Below are 14,913 nucleotides of genomic sequence, written 5' to 3'. Positions count from 1 at the left end.
ACTGGTCACCGCTTAGTACTTCTGCCGAGTGCTGGGAGTGACTACAGAGGCCAGAGTAGAATTTCAGCTTCATAGTGTGTTTTCCCCAAAAAGCTCTCTTTAGATGTCTCTCTCGGTTTCATTCTGCTCATTTTTCATATCAAAGCTAAAACTTCCTTTCCCTGCAATTCCTCCATTTCACATCAGTTTGCAGCCCAGTGAATTAACTCTTCCAAACCAGGAGTCGATAACGTCTTGCTTCAGGAGGTGCCTAATCACTGTGATGAATTGTCCTAAAAAATCACAGACCTTTACAGATGACATTTTCATTTGCAGTAAGTTGAAGATGGGTTTAGCGAACAGCTGCTTTCCACAACAGCCAGGATTAGTCATCTTATTTTCACACCAAGCATAAAGTAGTTATTTTATATGGGGAATTATGGAAGAGACGAATAATTCTGGATTATTGATCTATTTGTCTGCTGGGAGGTTGTGAGTGAAAAATCTTTTGCTCTGTTGTTCTTAATTCAGATACCATTAGTGTAGAGGTTACTCTAGGATCACGAAGAAAGGAATTGATATAATGCCCACAGTGCTGAAAAAAATGTTTCTTTTCCAAATAAAAATAAATGGAAGTTAACATAGAAAAAAAAAAGTGGTGTTTGGTAACTTAGAAACCATGATGTTTTACAGTAGCAACATCAATCAAACGCTGCTATAAAACATGGCTTAAGACCTTGTAGAATTGTACTTAATACTTTAGATATAAACTGCCTCACTACAGCGTCATCGGTAATTATGACTGCTGTCTTCTGAAGGATCTAATTGCACTTATTTTCTTTGACTATCATTATAAAAGATAGACTAGCTCAATTTTATGTGTGGTATAAATATGCTTTTCCTGATTTCACAATAATTGCCTGTGGTCATTTAATTTTTCACTGTGATTGAGATCTTTCCTCATTTACACTTCCAAACTGCTATTGACTTGATGTAACAGTAACGTATTGTGTAACGTTGAAAATTAGTTCTGGCTATGATGCAGTTAATAGCATTTGCAATAAAAAGTGGAGCATAATTTGCCCTTATTTATACCCAAGTAACTGAGAGTGGTATGTACTAATTTCTACAGTATGTTTTTCTATATTTAGAAATACAACAATGTATATTTTGTAATAATGAATAAGAAACCACAGAAATCTTCCAGCTCAGTGCAGGGTTTATTTTTTTTTACATTTTTTTTTGCCTTTCTCCTGACTTGTGCTGGTTTGCATAATGGCCCAGTCGCCTCCCAGCCACGCACCTTTCGGGGATGCCCGGCTGAAGCCCTTGAGTGCACCTGCCTCCCTGGATCACATCACACTGCTGTTACGTTCCCTTTCTTGCTCCTCTACTGTACTTTGCTGCCGGTTTAAATTGTTTTCACCTGAAGAGCAGAAACAATTTAACTTTCTAATTTTACTGTTTGTTTTTTTTTTTTAAAGAATTCGTCATATTTCTATTTACGGCTGCATAGTCCTAAATGTCAATTTGAAACCAGGCCAGAAGGTATTTTGGCCTGATGGGGGCAGGAAGCCATAGGGTCCAGCACTCTGTGTCCCAGCCAGCTCTATATGGCTGTGCCCAGGTGGCCACTGGTACAGAGCATCGTGCCCAGCCCGGCAGTCCTTCATCAGGTAGCCTTCTGGGCAGGCATGCGGAATATTTCTTTAAATAACATCTGTTCACTGTAAATTTGAAGTCATTTATTCTCTGGGCTACCCAGTACTACCAATCCAGATAGATAAATAAAAAAATAATAATAAAAAAGAGAGAAGCCTGGGATAAATCTGAGCCAGCTAAGAGGACACAGAGATGCTTGAACTCCCCAGCTGGTGAGGATGAAGCACAGGATCACCCACCCCACCCCAAAATATGAGAGAGTGGTCAAGGCAGGCACCCGCTGGGAAAAAGCACAGTGAATCTCAGGCTGAGAAAGGGAAGCGTGGGAGTAGAAAACAATGAGGGAGAGTGGGGATCCGTTTTTCATGAGATTTTCTAGCCTCTTGGATTTGCCAGCCTCCTGCTTGCCAACAGGGGAAGTCCCCTGTTCCCTGCTGCTTTATGCTCATTCCCAGCCTGGCTTTGTGTGGCGAGGCAGCAACATTGTTCATTGAGGGACAAATTTGAATTCTTTGATCTTAAGATCCTAAATTCGCATTTGCCGGGTAATTAAAAACAGAAAAACATGCACGCACACGTTAAAATACCGCAATGTATTTGTAAGTGAAATTGAGCTGTGATTAATTCCTCACATTTCATTACAAACTAATAAAAATCCATTACAGGGCAGTGAATGGATCCTGCTAGGAGCAGGCCTATATCTTCTCTGTTCTGCATAATCTGTAGCCACATAGAACTTTGCAAAGCACGGGCAGATGCTAACAGGACGACTTGGCAGTATTTCCTATCTGCATGGCACATGTGAAAGCGACAGTGCAAGCTGTAAGAACATTTAGCATCAGAATGCCAGCAGACCTTTTAAGTCCTACATACACTTCTGCCTCTGTGGAGGGTAACGGCATTTATTCTGTTCCCAAGATAAAGAGAAACTTTCTTTTCTCTCCTTTCCTTCAAAACAGACGCTACAGGGACAGAAGGATACTGACTTCTTGCTAGTGACATGAAGGCAACATCCCGGATATGGATTACCTCAGAATTATCCTTCCTGACAAATAGGTTGTGAAATGATCACTTAGTCTTTTGGCAGGTCCCAACCCTGCATTTGCCCAAGGAGGCTTGAGCAGCCGCTGCCTTCTCCCTGCCACTGACTGCAGGTCCGTGTTTTCCTCTCCCTGTGTTACCCTGTGCCTTTCTGGGGCTTTTAATCCATCTGGTGCAAGGTATGTAACTGCACAGAGCAAGCGCAGCGAGGGGGCTTCATCTCCTCCTTGATCAGTTGAACACAGCAGCACCTGCCAGCTCTTCCACCAGAGCCACAACCCATCTGTGTGGAGCTCTAGCTAAGAAGGTCTTCTGAAATACCCTTTCCGTGCTAAATATACTGATTCCCTGATGGCATCTTGCACCATTTGCTCCTGCTCCCAAATTCATGCAACAGTAGCATCCAGTTTTGCTCCTCTAACATTTGGGGAGGCAGGGAAAGGCACAGAGAGTATTTTTAGTTCCTTTTATTGCATTTATGTATGATCCCTTTCTGGTTTCAAAGGAAATGTAACTGAAACTCTGTGTGGTTTTGGAGTAAGGAAAATGTGAGATAAAAATTAACATTTTAAATCAGGGAAATGATTTGTGAATGAAAATACTTTTCTTCTTGTGGCTTTGCAGAATCACCTTACCATTGCCTTCAGGGTAGCCAGAACAATTTTCAGGCCAAACCAATATTTGAATTCTTGTTCTTCCCAAAGAAAACGAGTGGGTGGGTTTCTGCCTAGAAGCTAAAGCAGAGATCTGCCCTGGCACTGAGTTGCAGCTCAGCTGTAAGGCGGCCACCATCCTGTCCCTTTTGCTGGGGGGTGGTGCCATGTTGCAGACACAGGAACGGTGTTATACCAAATTTGCAACAATACCGGCTTTGCCACTGATCATGGTAGAAACACAGGCTACAGCAAATACAACTTCATTTTCATAAAGGAGTGATCTACTGGTTTAGATTAATAATGCTCAGCAGTGTCTCCAGTTGGCTGTTCTAACTAGTACAACCCAAAAAGGAAACACTGACAATATTCAGCAAGAAAATATCCTGCAACAAGCTTAATGTTGTGGGGTTTTGTTTTCTTTTTGAAGCTGTTTGTCTTTTTGCTATGGCACAGCCAGCTTCTCAGTTTGCCCTTCAAACCCCATCTCTGCCTGTCCCTGTGTTTGTAACCTACAGCCTCCATAGGGTAGGGAACAATGGTGTTTGTTCCCCTAGGTTTGAGGAACTCCAGTATTCATTGAACTCTAGAAAAGGGAATTATTTTCAGCATAATTTGGGTTGGTTTTGAATCGTGAACCAGGGAAAAGATACTGGACGAGTCCAGGCTGTGGAAGCATTGGTTGGCTGCAGCCCACGCATGGAGGCCGTGTTGGTCTGCCCTCACTCCTGGTCTGCTCACGCCATCCTCTGAGGGACCCAGTAAAACCCCAAAGACTGCAAACCTGAGACACAGGAACGGGGCTGTCTCTTTTCTAGATGTGTTTCCCTGCACTACATCCCTTTATGGGGCAGAATGGCTTTCAGCTCCAATCCCTCCTGCAGCACCGGCATGAGGAACGGGTGGGAAGAACCAGCGAAGGGTGAGGAGCAAGCGGCTGCTCCAGGGGGACGGGCACCACCACGTAGGCTGCCCTCTCTGCTGGAAGTACGGCCTTGCGAGGCTGAGTCCAAGGTTTACAGCCTCATCTTCCCAGGAGCATGGAGACATGACACTTGGGTCCTCTGCAGACAGAGGTTTCCCGTTAGATGTCTGGAGGTTTTTTTTAAGCCTATTGCACTTTACCATAATGAACCTGGATCAGAACCAATGCAAAGCAAGGAATACAACCTCCTACTCCTCAGTCAAGGACCACGACAGAGTTCTTCATTCACACTGCCTTTCAAACTCCATGCTGCAATCATATGATACCTCAAAAGTCGATGATCAGCAAAAGATATTTCCGCAGGCCAGGAAACTTGGAGCAGGAATACCCAGAAAGGAATCCTTCGGAAAAAATTACCCATTATTGTTCTGTTCATCCAAAGTACCTAGCTATCCCTGATCACTATGGATTTGAGTTTTTCATTCTTTAAATTATTTATCCTCTTAAATTCTTTGTGAGATATGATGTAGATAAGGCATGGAGACCCCCACGCGACATGATGTGGGAGATGTGAGACAAAGTAACACCTGAACTGAAATCCCAGGCTGCAGCTTTGACCACCAAACCAACATCCTCTATAGTCTTGCTGGATTATGACGAAAAATAAACAGTTCATTTCACCAATAATCTAATAATACCATTTTTACATTATATTTTTATGTACAATGACACATACAAAATAAATATATGTACTTTTATTTCAGGTAATATTTATAACCTAATAGCATTTATATAATATATGCATGGTTTGTGTGACATTTAAATTATATATATGCATACATTTTCGAAGTGCATCATTATGACATGTCTCCCAGTGCAGAATTAGTATTTCTACTTTTTTTCCCCTGTTCATTTCTTACTGCAACTCACAAGAAAGCAGCTTCGTCAGTAACTTATTTTGGCTGACATGCACCTATAAATGTGTAGCGTTTTTTTGCCATACTGCTGCTCGCAAAATGTTGCCGTGCTATTGCACTCCTTTGTTTAAAGTTCTCCTCTAAAAGGCTCTCTGCAAGGGCTGTGTAGGAGGCTTTGCAGCAGGGAGGTTTGAAATCGTTTTTCTGAAAATTATTATGAAATGTCTGTCCTTTTAAAGGTCTTGGCCAGCTGCACAGATATTTTCCTCTTTTCATTTTCTTTATTTCTGCAGCACCGAATAACACGATCTAATATTTTATATGTAAAATATAGAGTTGAATCTCTACCATATACTTGCCTCTTTAGCAGCTTTTACTGAGCACTGAGGCACTTTCCGCCATTCTCGTTTTGCCAGCATAGTCCCTTAGAGACCAGCCAATTTAGGGGTCAATTCTACCACCGTTACTCTCACCTGACATTCCTTATATTGCGTGCAGTCCCCCAGAGGCAAATGAGCCTCTCTTATTTGGGCAGCAAATTGATACCATCTACATCAAAACCTCATCTTCAGCAGTTGTCTCTTGCTCACCTGTGATGCCAAACAGCCTCACAAGGCATTCCAGGAATACTGACCAGCAGCCACTGGTCCCACAGCAGAAAATTCCCTATAGTTTTGACCACGGCCATGGAAAGGACAACCAAACCCCCCAGCGCCAGCTGTCTGCACAGGGTCTTACACTCCACTCATGCCAGAAGAGAAGCACCACACATTGACTTACAGCCAACCCTTTTCACGAAATGTTGTGAAGTACGTGTTTCACCAGGGTGGCAGCCAGGAGTTTGGTCCTATGCTCCTACCAGATAGAAACCAAATGCCCCTCTAGTGAAAATCCTCGTCTGCTGCAAACTGTGCCGACTTCTTTCTTCATGGAGGTCACAAGTATCCTGCACGAAACTCAGCACCGATCTGGTTCCTGCACACCCCGCAAGGTGATTCAGCCATCTGAGCAGCAATACCTTCCTCAGCCTGTTCACCCAGGAGACAACCTGTGTTTAAAAGTCCCTGCAGGATCCATCCACGGTTATGCTGTGACACAATGCATTTCACATAAAGACAGGAGCAGCCTGAAGTTTTTTGCATACTTTGATGTATATGTGAAAAAGTAGATACTTTCCCTTGTTCCAGGCACTTGGACTATAAATCCAAAGAGAACTTGAGTAAACATCATTTCCTTAGTATGTTAAAAAGTTCAGACTGTGGAAAGAAGACATTTCAGAGAAACAGATTTTAGTCTTTGAAATAATTAGGCTGAGCTGAACAGATTTTTGGCATTATTTGTAAGCCAGTCATTGTTCAGCCTCTGTACTTAGAAGAGCAATTATAGCTCCTTTGGAAACATCCTTAGTTGAACTCTTAAAATAATAAAAACACTCCTCCATAAGACCACATCAACATATGGTTTTTGTAATGACAGCACAAACAAATCACCCACTCATTGAACACATTTAAGAAGATGACAGGAACAAACAGAACAAACAAATTTTCTAAAGATTACTTACTGGCCCTGGTCAATCAGAAAAAAAAATTAAAAAAAAGAAAATCTAAATTGAATTCAGAAACTGCCTATGGCTTACAGAACACACATAAAATATGCAAAATACAAATAAGCAAAAATATAAAGACCACCAAACTGTAGCACAAAGTTTACAGATAATATGCTGTGAAGTTGTGTTTCAAAAATATCGAACTGTTGATGCCCAGTTTTATGATCCACTCACTAGTTCACTTTTTAACTTTGGTGATACGTCATGAGTAAGTAAGAAAGAGATAAAGTACTCCTACAGTAGTGATCATTATCAGAACATCCTCCCTGGTTTCACCACCTTCCTGGTAAGTCCAGGGTGAGGTCCCAGCTGAACAAGAGCTGGTGGGTGATGTGCATCCCTGCTGTAGTTCCCTCTGGTAGATGCTGCTGTGTGGTGACTACATGGACGTTAACTATTCTGAGATTAATGGACCCCTGTCACCCTTCCGTGGCTCCAGCCAGCTTGGTGCAGCTCTGTGGTGCATACTAACGAGTTAGTGTCACCTCAGAGAAGTGGAGTCCCAAAGCACATCTGGCTTAACATCAACACAGAAAATGCCCTGGCAAAATAAGCATCTGCGCCTTCCAGGAGCCTGGTCTTGGGGCAGTCTTGAAAGCATCCACATCTGCAGAAATGTGGAGGTTGAGGTAAATGGACACAGGAAGTTCCTGAAATATAAGTCACTCCTGATCTTACCTCATGTAATATATAGGAATGTACACACACACATATAAAAGGCCTATACTTTTTCATAGTTTCAATCTTTTCACTACTTTCAAGAACCTTTTAGGTACTAGTCAGGTGTTTGCAGAGCCTGGAAGATCTCCCCTTCTCATTTGGGTCACAACATCTGTCTCTCTGCTTACTGCATCTTTTTATGCATATGCTGGAGACCATGCCCAACAGCTTCTTCTCCATAACCTCTTCCTCTGCCAGACAACATATAGATCAGTCCTCATGCATGATCTAAACCACGCAACACACGTATGGCTTCCTGGGGCTGAGCACTGAGAAACAACTTGGCCACCAGCAGCAGCCAGTGCAGTGTCCCCACAGCTCCCTGCAGAAACTTCAGCCAGGCCTCGGTGTGCAAGAAAAAGGGAGAAAACAAGCTCCACGTTCAAAATGGCGTTTGTCATCTGACAAATACCCAGAGAGAGCCCTCAGCATGAAACAGAATTTTAAAAACTAACAGAAGCAGATTCCTCCAAGAAGTGATCCTGCCTGCACGTAGGTCTGTTGTTCTTGCTTGTCTTCTTCTGAGTATGTGTTCTGTGAAAAATCATAGAATCATAGAATCATTTTTGTTGGCAGAGACCCTCAGGATCATGGAGTCCAACCATAACCTAACACTGGCACTAAACCATGTCCCTAAGAACCTCATCTAAACACCTTTTAAACCCCTCCAGGCATGCTGACTCCACCACTTCCCTGGGCAGCCTGTGCCAATGCCTGACAACCCTTTCCATGAATAATTTTTTCCTAATATCCAACCTAAACCTCCCCTGGTGCAACTTGAGGCCATTTCCTCTTGTCCTATCACTTGTTACTTGGGAAAAGAGACCAACACCCTCCATGCTACAACCTCCTTTCGGTTAGTTGTAGACAGTGATCAGGTCTCCCCTCAGCCTCCTTTTCTCCAGGTTAAACAGCCCCAGCTCCCTCAGCTGCTCCTCATCAGACTTGTGCTCCAGAATAGAATAGACTAGAAAAATCTACATGCTACTTTTGATTCCAGTTGGGAAGTGGACCAAGTAAATCACACTGGTCAACCTCCTCTGAGTAACGCTAGATGAGAGTGAATGAGAACAGCATGGAAACACTGATGGCTGAACTGGTACGACGCTCTGTCTGTTGCTGCAGCCTGTAGGAGTGGGAAGATGGTAGCAGTGCCAGAAAATATCTGGCAACCAAAACTTCTGCAGATAGAGCCAGAGTGTCTTGCTTGTTGTCAATGCAATGAGTTAATGACAGGAAGAGAAACTAGGTTTCCTCCTCTAATCCCTACCCATGCCATTTCCAGGTTCAGTCAGACTCAGGATCGCTGCTGCTACAGATGTTTAGCTCGGAATTATGTCCCAAATAGCTTCAGCAGCTGGCACTGCCTCTGTCCTGCCATGGGCTGAAAGCATCATTGTTGAGTCCTTGGAGAGACCATAAGTGCTGAAGATGATCAGTGGTGATGAGTCACGGTGGGTGGAATACTTCCACAGAAACAAATATTAATGAAAATCAGGTGGAAAAGCTGCACATTGTCTGTCTTTGAACAGTTTTATCAGAGGCAATGCTTGCTTTCAATTTTTGTCGAACTGTTACTATTTTACCAGAGGTCAAGATTTGAGTATTTAAAAACTGGAAAAATTAACAGTGCTACTGGAAGCAATGCTGCGATATAGTCTACTTTATTAGTATTGAGCTTTGAAAGGTAACTAAACAACAGTCTGATCCTATGGGGAATTTCTCAAGACTTAATCTTTGTTATAAATGAATTATTTAGATTTTATTTGACATCGCTATCGTGAACTTGGGGAAAGCCTTGGTGACGAAGTACTGTTACTCTGTGTCAGTGCAATAAGGAATGACTAACTTGCCAGTCTGTCTCCCAAGTTGCCAGGGGCCTCAATCTTTGCAGGAAAATTATCCTTGAAAAACAAATCCAGTTCTAATCTCAGGGCTTCTGAAGTAAGTTAGTCCTTTGGCCAGAGAATGTTATTTTGAGATCTGCATCTAGGAAGGGGATACGGCCACAGGGAACGGGGCAGTTCGTGTAAGCCCTGTGCTCTGGGAATCTCGTGTTTGACTGGGTTGGCAAGTTTTCAGTTATCATCTGGGAGAAATTTATTTAGTTTTATTTCAGCCAAAAATCGGAAGCACAGAAGAAGCTGTAGGAGGACTCTTCAAAAGCTTAAGGTGAGCTGAGAGCAGCCAGGTGTTTCGGTGAACGTTACCTATGACTAGCAGAGCAGTATCTGATTGAAGGTTTTTCCTTGCCAGCAGTGATTACTCACATTAATTATCTTTTCTCTTTGTATACTGTCTAGTGTTTACTTATTACGGTTCTGTATTGTTTTTCATTTCTTGCAAGAAAATGAAAACATTATTACCACATTTCCCTTCAGTTTAGGATTTTTAACCTTTTATTGGTGTGGGGCTTCACAAACAGAAAAGTCTGTAATTATCTGGGCTCTTTGCTGCTCAGATGGCATTTCTGGAGGATCCTCAACTTTTTCAGTGTGGATTGTTTCTACATCTGCCCTGCCCAGTTATTATCCTATCACTGTGTAAAAAGCTGTGCAAAAGAGTTTTATTTTTTTCTGAACTGTTTATGTGCAGTTAACGCTACAGAAACTTAATAGGAACATCTGTTAACTGTGGAAGCGGTATGTATGATTGATTCACCATCATAGCTTCTCTAAAAAAGTAATTCCTTACATTTCCTTTGCCAGACAGGCTGCCAGAAGGTCCTCTGTCAGTCTATGTTGTCACTCTCTCCATTCGTTTGTCCAAGTACTTGGGTGACAGTGGCAGGTAACTCCTCAATACCTACAAGATTTAACAAGGGAATTGGATATTTGTCTCTGAAGACAACTTAAAAATAATATATATCACTATATTGATGATCATGGCAAAGAGCTGCTTAAATAATTTCTCTAATACAGTACAGTCAGTACCCTTTTCTGAAGTTTAACAATATGGATATACAGTAGACAAAAGGTTATCTCCAGAAACCAGGTTATCTCCAAAACCTTTTATTTTTTTTTACTTATAGCAAACCAACAAATTAAGAACATAAACTTTGCAGAAAGCTTTAAAAAAAAAAAGAAAAGAAAAGAAAAGAAAAAGAAAATCTCACTTTGCATATACATGAACAAAGTTTTTATCCATAATATGACAAGAGCTGCATCTCACTGGGACCTGTATCACATTAAAGACTACTTTCCAGTGCCTTGTAAGACCCTCTGATTTTTAAGACTCTCGGTTCCCCTCTTTGCCTTTTATTTGCCTAGGTAATCACAAGAAGTCTCAAATTTAGCTCAACACTCCAGTCTCTATTAAGCATTTTGCAAGTTAAACTTCCATGAGTCACAGCAGTCACCTCCTTCTGGAGTCTGCTCCCACCGCTTTAGCATTAGCTCCCTCCTGGAGACATCCCAAAGCAAGAACGAGCCAAATTTCACCAGACCCGCGCTCCACCGCAAAACCCAGCTCCCCTCTCGCTGCCATCCCAGCATTCGCCACATGCACAGCACACAGACCGTCCAAAAACGCACTGACGGGATTCATACAATAGCATGAGGTCATGGTCAAAGCTCTGTGCTGCAGCCCAAGTCTAGTGACAGAGGTGAGATCAAAAGATTAATGGATAATCAGCTTGCTTTATTAACAATATTGTAAATAAAATGAAGAGGAAAGATCAATCTTTCCCCTTAACCTTTTATTTCCGCACTTTTCCAGGTTAGGGTCATGGGAATGTAACCTGCCACAGCCTTACCTGACACTAAACATCGTTTTTGTTTAATAATTAAAATGCAGGTGCTGTGGATCCAGCCCATCTTGCTTTGGAGATGCCTTCATTTCTTACCTGTTTAAAAACCTCTCATGGCACATTAAACTTAAGGTTTTTCTTTTTTGTACCTATTTGTTTAATCCTTCAGCAAATGACAATTTAAACTCTTGTTAGTTAGACAACAGACATCCCTTTCTCCACCCTTTCCTCCTCTCCTCATACATGGATTGTGGTGGGAATTTCTTACTGAAATTTCATTAGGATAAACAAATCACGATGAAAGAGATTGTTATAGGATTAGAAGACCACAAAATTGAAAAGCAGAATTTATATGATAATCACAAAACCGAAAAAAAAAAAAATTCTCATAACTAAATAATCTTTAACAAAGTTAAGAAAAGCAACAAAGGAAGGTTGAATACAACCAATACGAGCGAGCCATCATAAAATGGAAGGATATATATCTCTTAGCATAGTAACTACGGGGAGGAAGATCCTCATTTTAACACCTTCCTAGTGCATCACAGGTCGGATTACAGCCCCCCTCTGCCAGGCAAGCACTCAAGAGCTGGGATAACTCCTGGTGTAAGCTTCACTCCTGCTCAAATACAATAATCTGGCGGCTGCTGCAGAAGGGTTATAACCCCCGAGAGCCTGAGTCTGCTGCCTTCCCACCACAGCCCTTGCCCAGATCTTGATGGACTGAGAACGCTAATCCCTTCCTATATCTCAGAAGACATTTCTCTGCCATTTGCCAGCCTATGAAGCTTTGCATAACAGCATGTCCTGTCTGCTTTTCGAAAAGGAATCATCTGCTTCTTCCAGTGTGTTTGTTGCCAGGTTATTAAAACTGTATTTACTAGGTCACATCTGCTGAGAATGTAAGTTTTGCTCACATATATGGCCTAGTGAGGATGGCCTGCAGTGTGTGTTGCCTTTAGTTTTTATAATTAACCACACAAGATGGTTAAAAATTCAGGAATGTGTGTCCCAGTTTGGAAGTCTGGTCAGCAGCAAAAAGAAGCTGCAGGAGTGGAGTCACACAGGCATTTTAAGGTTAGGGGGCTCTCCTCTGCTTTTTGTTTCTTTATTGTGGTTTGCTTATTTGTTTGCTTGTTTTAGTATCTGCAAGGTAAGTATGCCATGTATGTTCTCTTGCAAGCTGTGGTAATGAACTTGCTTCTCACACGTATGTGGTCAGATGGTGGATGCACAATCTGAACTTGCAGCCAGGGTTTACAAAGCGAAGAGAGCAATTTTTCTGTACAATCCTGCTGCTACAGGGAAACTTTTTGTTTCTAAAGAGCCTTTAAGGGTGAAGCCAAAATGTGGGCTGAGTTTAAATTGCCTAGCTTTCCTTGAAAAATCTGTCCCAGTGGATAGCTTGAAGAAAGCACTTTTAATTGGAATGGATTTGGGGGATTTTATGCATCATGGTGGGGCTGGTCAGAAGCTCTCCAAGATATTCTGGATCACTGGAGCCACTGGGTTTGCTGTCCCTTCACAGGCTGTGAAGTCTGCAGGAAGCAGGAGCAACCCTGATGGCCTTTTCTGTGCTGGCATCACGCAGCTGAGGACCTCGCTGAACTCCCCACCATGGCTGTGGTTGCCAGAGACCTACTGCACCCTCCACAACTGGTACCCCATTGGGAAGTGTCTTGTGTTGGGAAGCGGGTGCGTCCTGGTCCCAGAAGAGAGACACCAGAGAGTCCTGCAACCTGCCGAAAGGTTCTTCTGTGTCTTTTTCCCAAACTCCTTCCTTTCAGCTGGTCACACAGCCCTGACTCGGCAGGAGGGCTGCAAAGGGAGGCAGGGCTGCCTGGTGCGGGTGTGTGGTACACCCAGGTGGGATCCAAAGCAAGAACAAGGAGTCTTGCCAAAAATGCTGCAAAGACTCTGGATGAGATGTGTGGGTATCCTGAGAGCACAGCACCACAGGGCATGGCAGAGAGGAGGGAGCAGACGTAGCCATTTGTACCAGTGAGGAGGGTGAGCCCCAAGATTAGAGGAACGTCAAGACAGCAGTGTTAGGTTTGGAGGAGTAGTTGGACCACTAACTATGTTTGAGTTGTCTTGGTAAGAAATCTCCAGCATTGACAGATACAAAAGGAGGTTTAAGGCTGGCTATAATGACCATCCTGAAAATCTTTTCTGTTCTCTCTCTCCAGCCTCAGCTCCACAATGAACAAGCGAAAGGTTGCAGGAGCTCCAAGGGAATGCACTCAGCCATAAGTAAACAGTAGTAAAAAATTATCTTCTGGGATCTCCCCAAGAGACAGCAATGGAGAGAAAAGCCAGCCGTACAAACTGCTGCAGGGTTTACAAACGCATCAATGGTTGTGAAACTGAAAACAGCCAGCGGGTCTGTCTGTCTTGGTCAAAGCACCTTCCCTGTTCTCCTGGCCAGGAGACAAATCACCTGCTGCAGCAACCAGTGTGGGGCAGCCACATGCTCTGATATAAACCCAGACAAGGATCAGGAAGACCCAAATTATCTAGATAATGTCAACCTTTTCTAGAGATACCATCGATGAGGTGGCTGAGTTGTGTTCTTTCCTGTCTCATTTTCATGAAAGGAACCAGGCAAGCAGCTTCTTTTTTTGGTTTTGTTAGCATGCTTTCCACTGTTAATTATAACACACTTCAAACTCTTTTTGATTTTTAGACAAACTGCTCATGTTAGAAAAAAAATTAAATTCATTTAGCAATAAAAGTCAACAAGCTTTTCATTACTGATTGGGAAATGAATAAAAAATTACGTATATTTTATGCTTAAACACTAAAAGTCCAAATATGTTAGGTGTTTTGTCAAATTTTAAGACACAAATTTGTGTTCCATATAGAAATATATTTAAGGAAAACAATATACCACCTAGTTCTGTGGCATACTATGACCTGATTATCGTGAGGGCAAATGTTTGTAACAAAAATCAGTTAATAAGCAAGGTAGTATTTTATAGGCTAACTTCAAATTTTATATGCTACCTTCAATCTCAGAGCTGATTTAAGAAGTACCTTCATGTAGAACATCTTTCTCTAACTTTTGCATGTCTGTTAAGGCTAGTGTAATTAAGGGCTTAATTAGAATTTTAAATGCTTAGTTCATGTGTTGAAAGATAAGTCTAAAAAGACCTTTATGACGTGCGAAAGTACATGGGGGTTTTTGTCATAATTGCCTATCTTGTGTATTGGCAGTGTGAGAGTTCAAATGAGAGACTGTGAACGTTTTTAAATAATGTTTCCAAATATCTTTTATTATTTATAATAATTGAACTCTTTTGTTTTCTTGATGTTCACATCACCACGTCGTTCCTGGACTTGCACCTACTGTGTCAGCTCCCTTTGCATTATAGCTATAAAGGTTGTATGGAGCTGCACACAATAGAAAAACAAAACAAAAGCAGCGAAATAAAATTGGGTGGCCTTCAGCCCACTGAAGCAGCACCCATCATGGAAAGGGAGTAAACTGGGGTCGGGCAATTCCAAATTTCCCCTCTTTTAAATGTTTAATGGCTCGCGTTGACTGTAACCTTTGTTCTTTGAGGGGCCTTGCGCTTTGTGTCCTTTTTGTGGTTATTAATGTTTATGGGACACCTCACGGCCGTGTCAAGGCGAGGTGTGTTCTGGAACCCCTTCTCACC

This window comes from Nesoenas mayeri, assembly GCF_963082525.1.
Source record: "Nesoenas mayeri genome assembly, chromosome: 1".
Lineage (NCBI taxonomy): Eukaryota > Metazoa > Chordata > Aves > Columbiformes > Columbidae > Nesoenas > Nesoenas mayeri.
The sequence above is the reverse complement of the archived record's forward strand: the minus strand, read 5'-3'. Positions refer to the sequence as shown.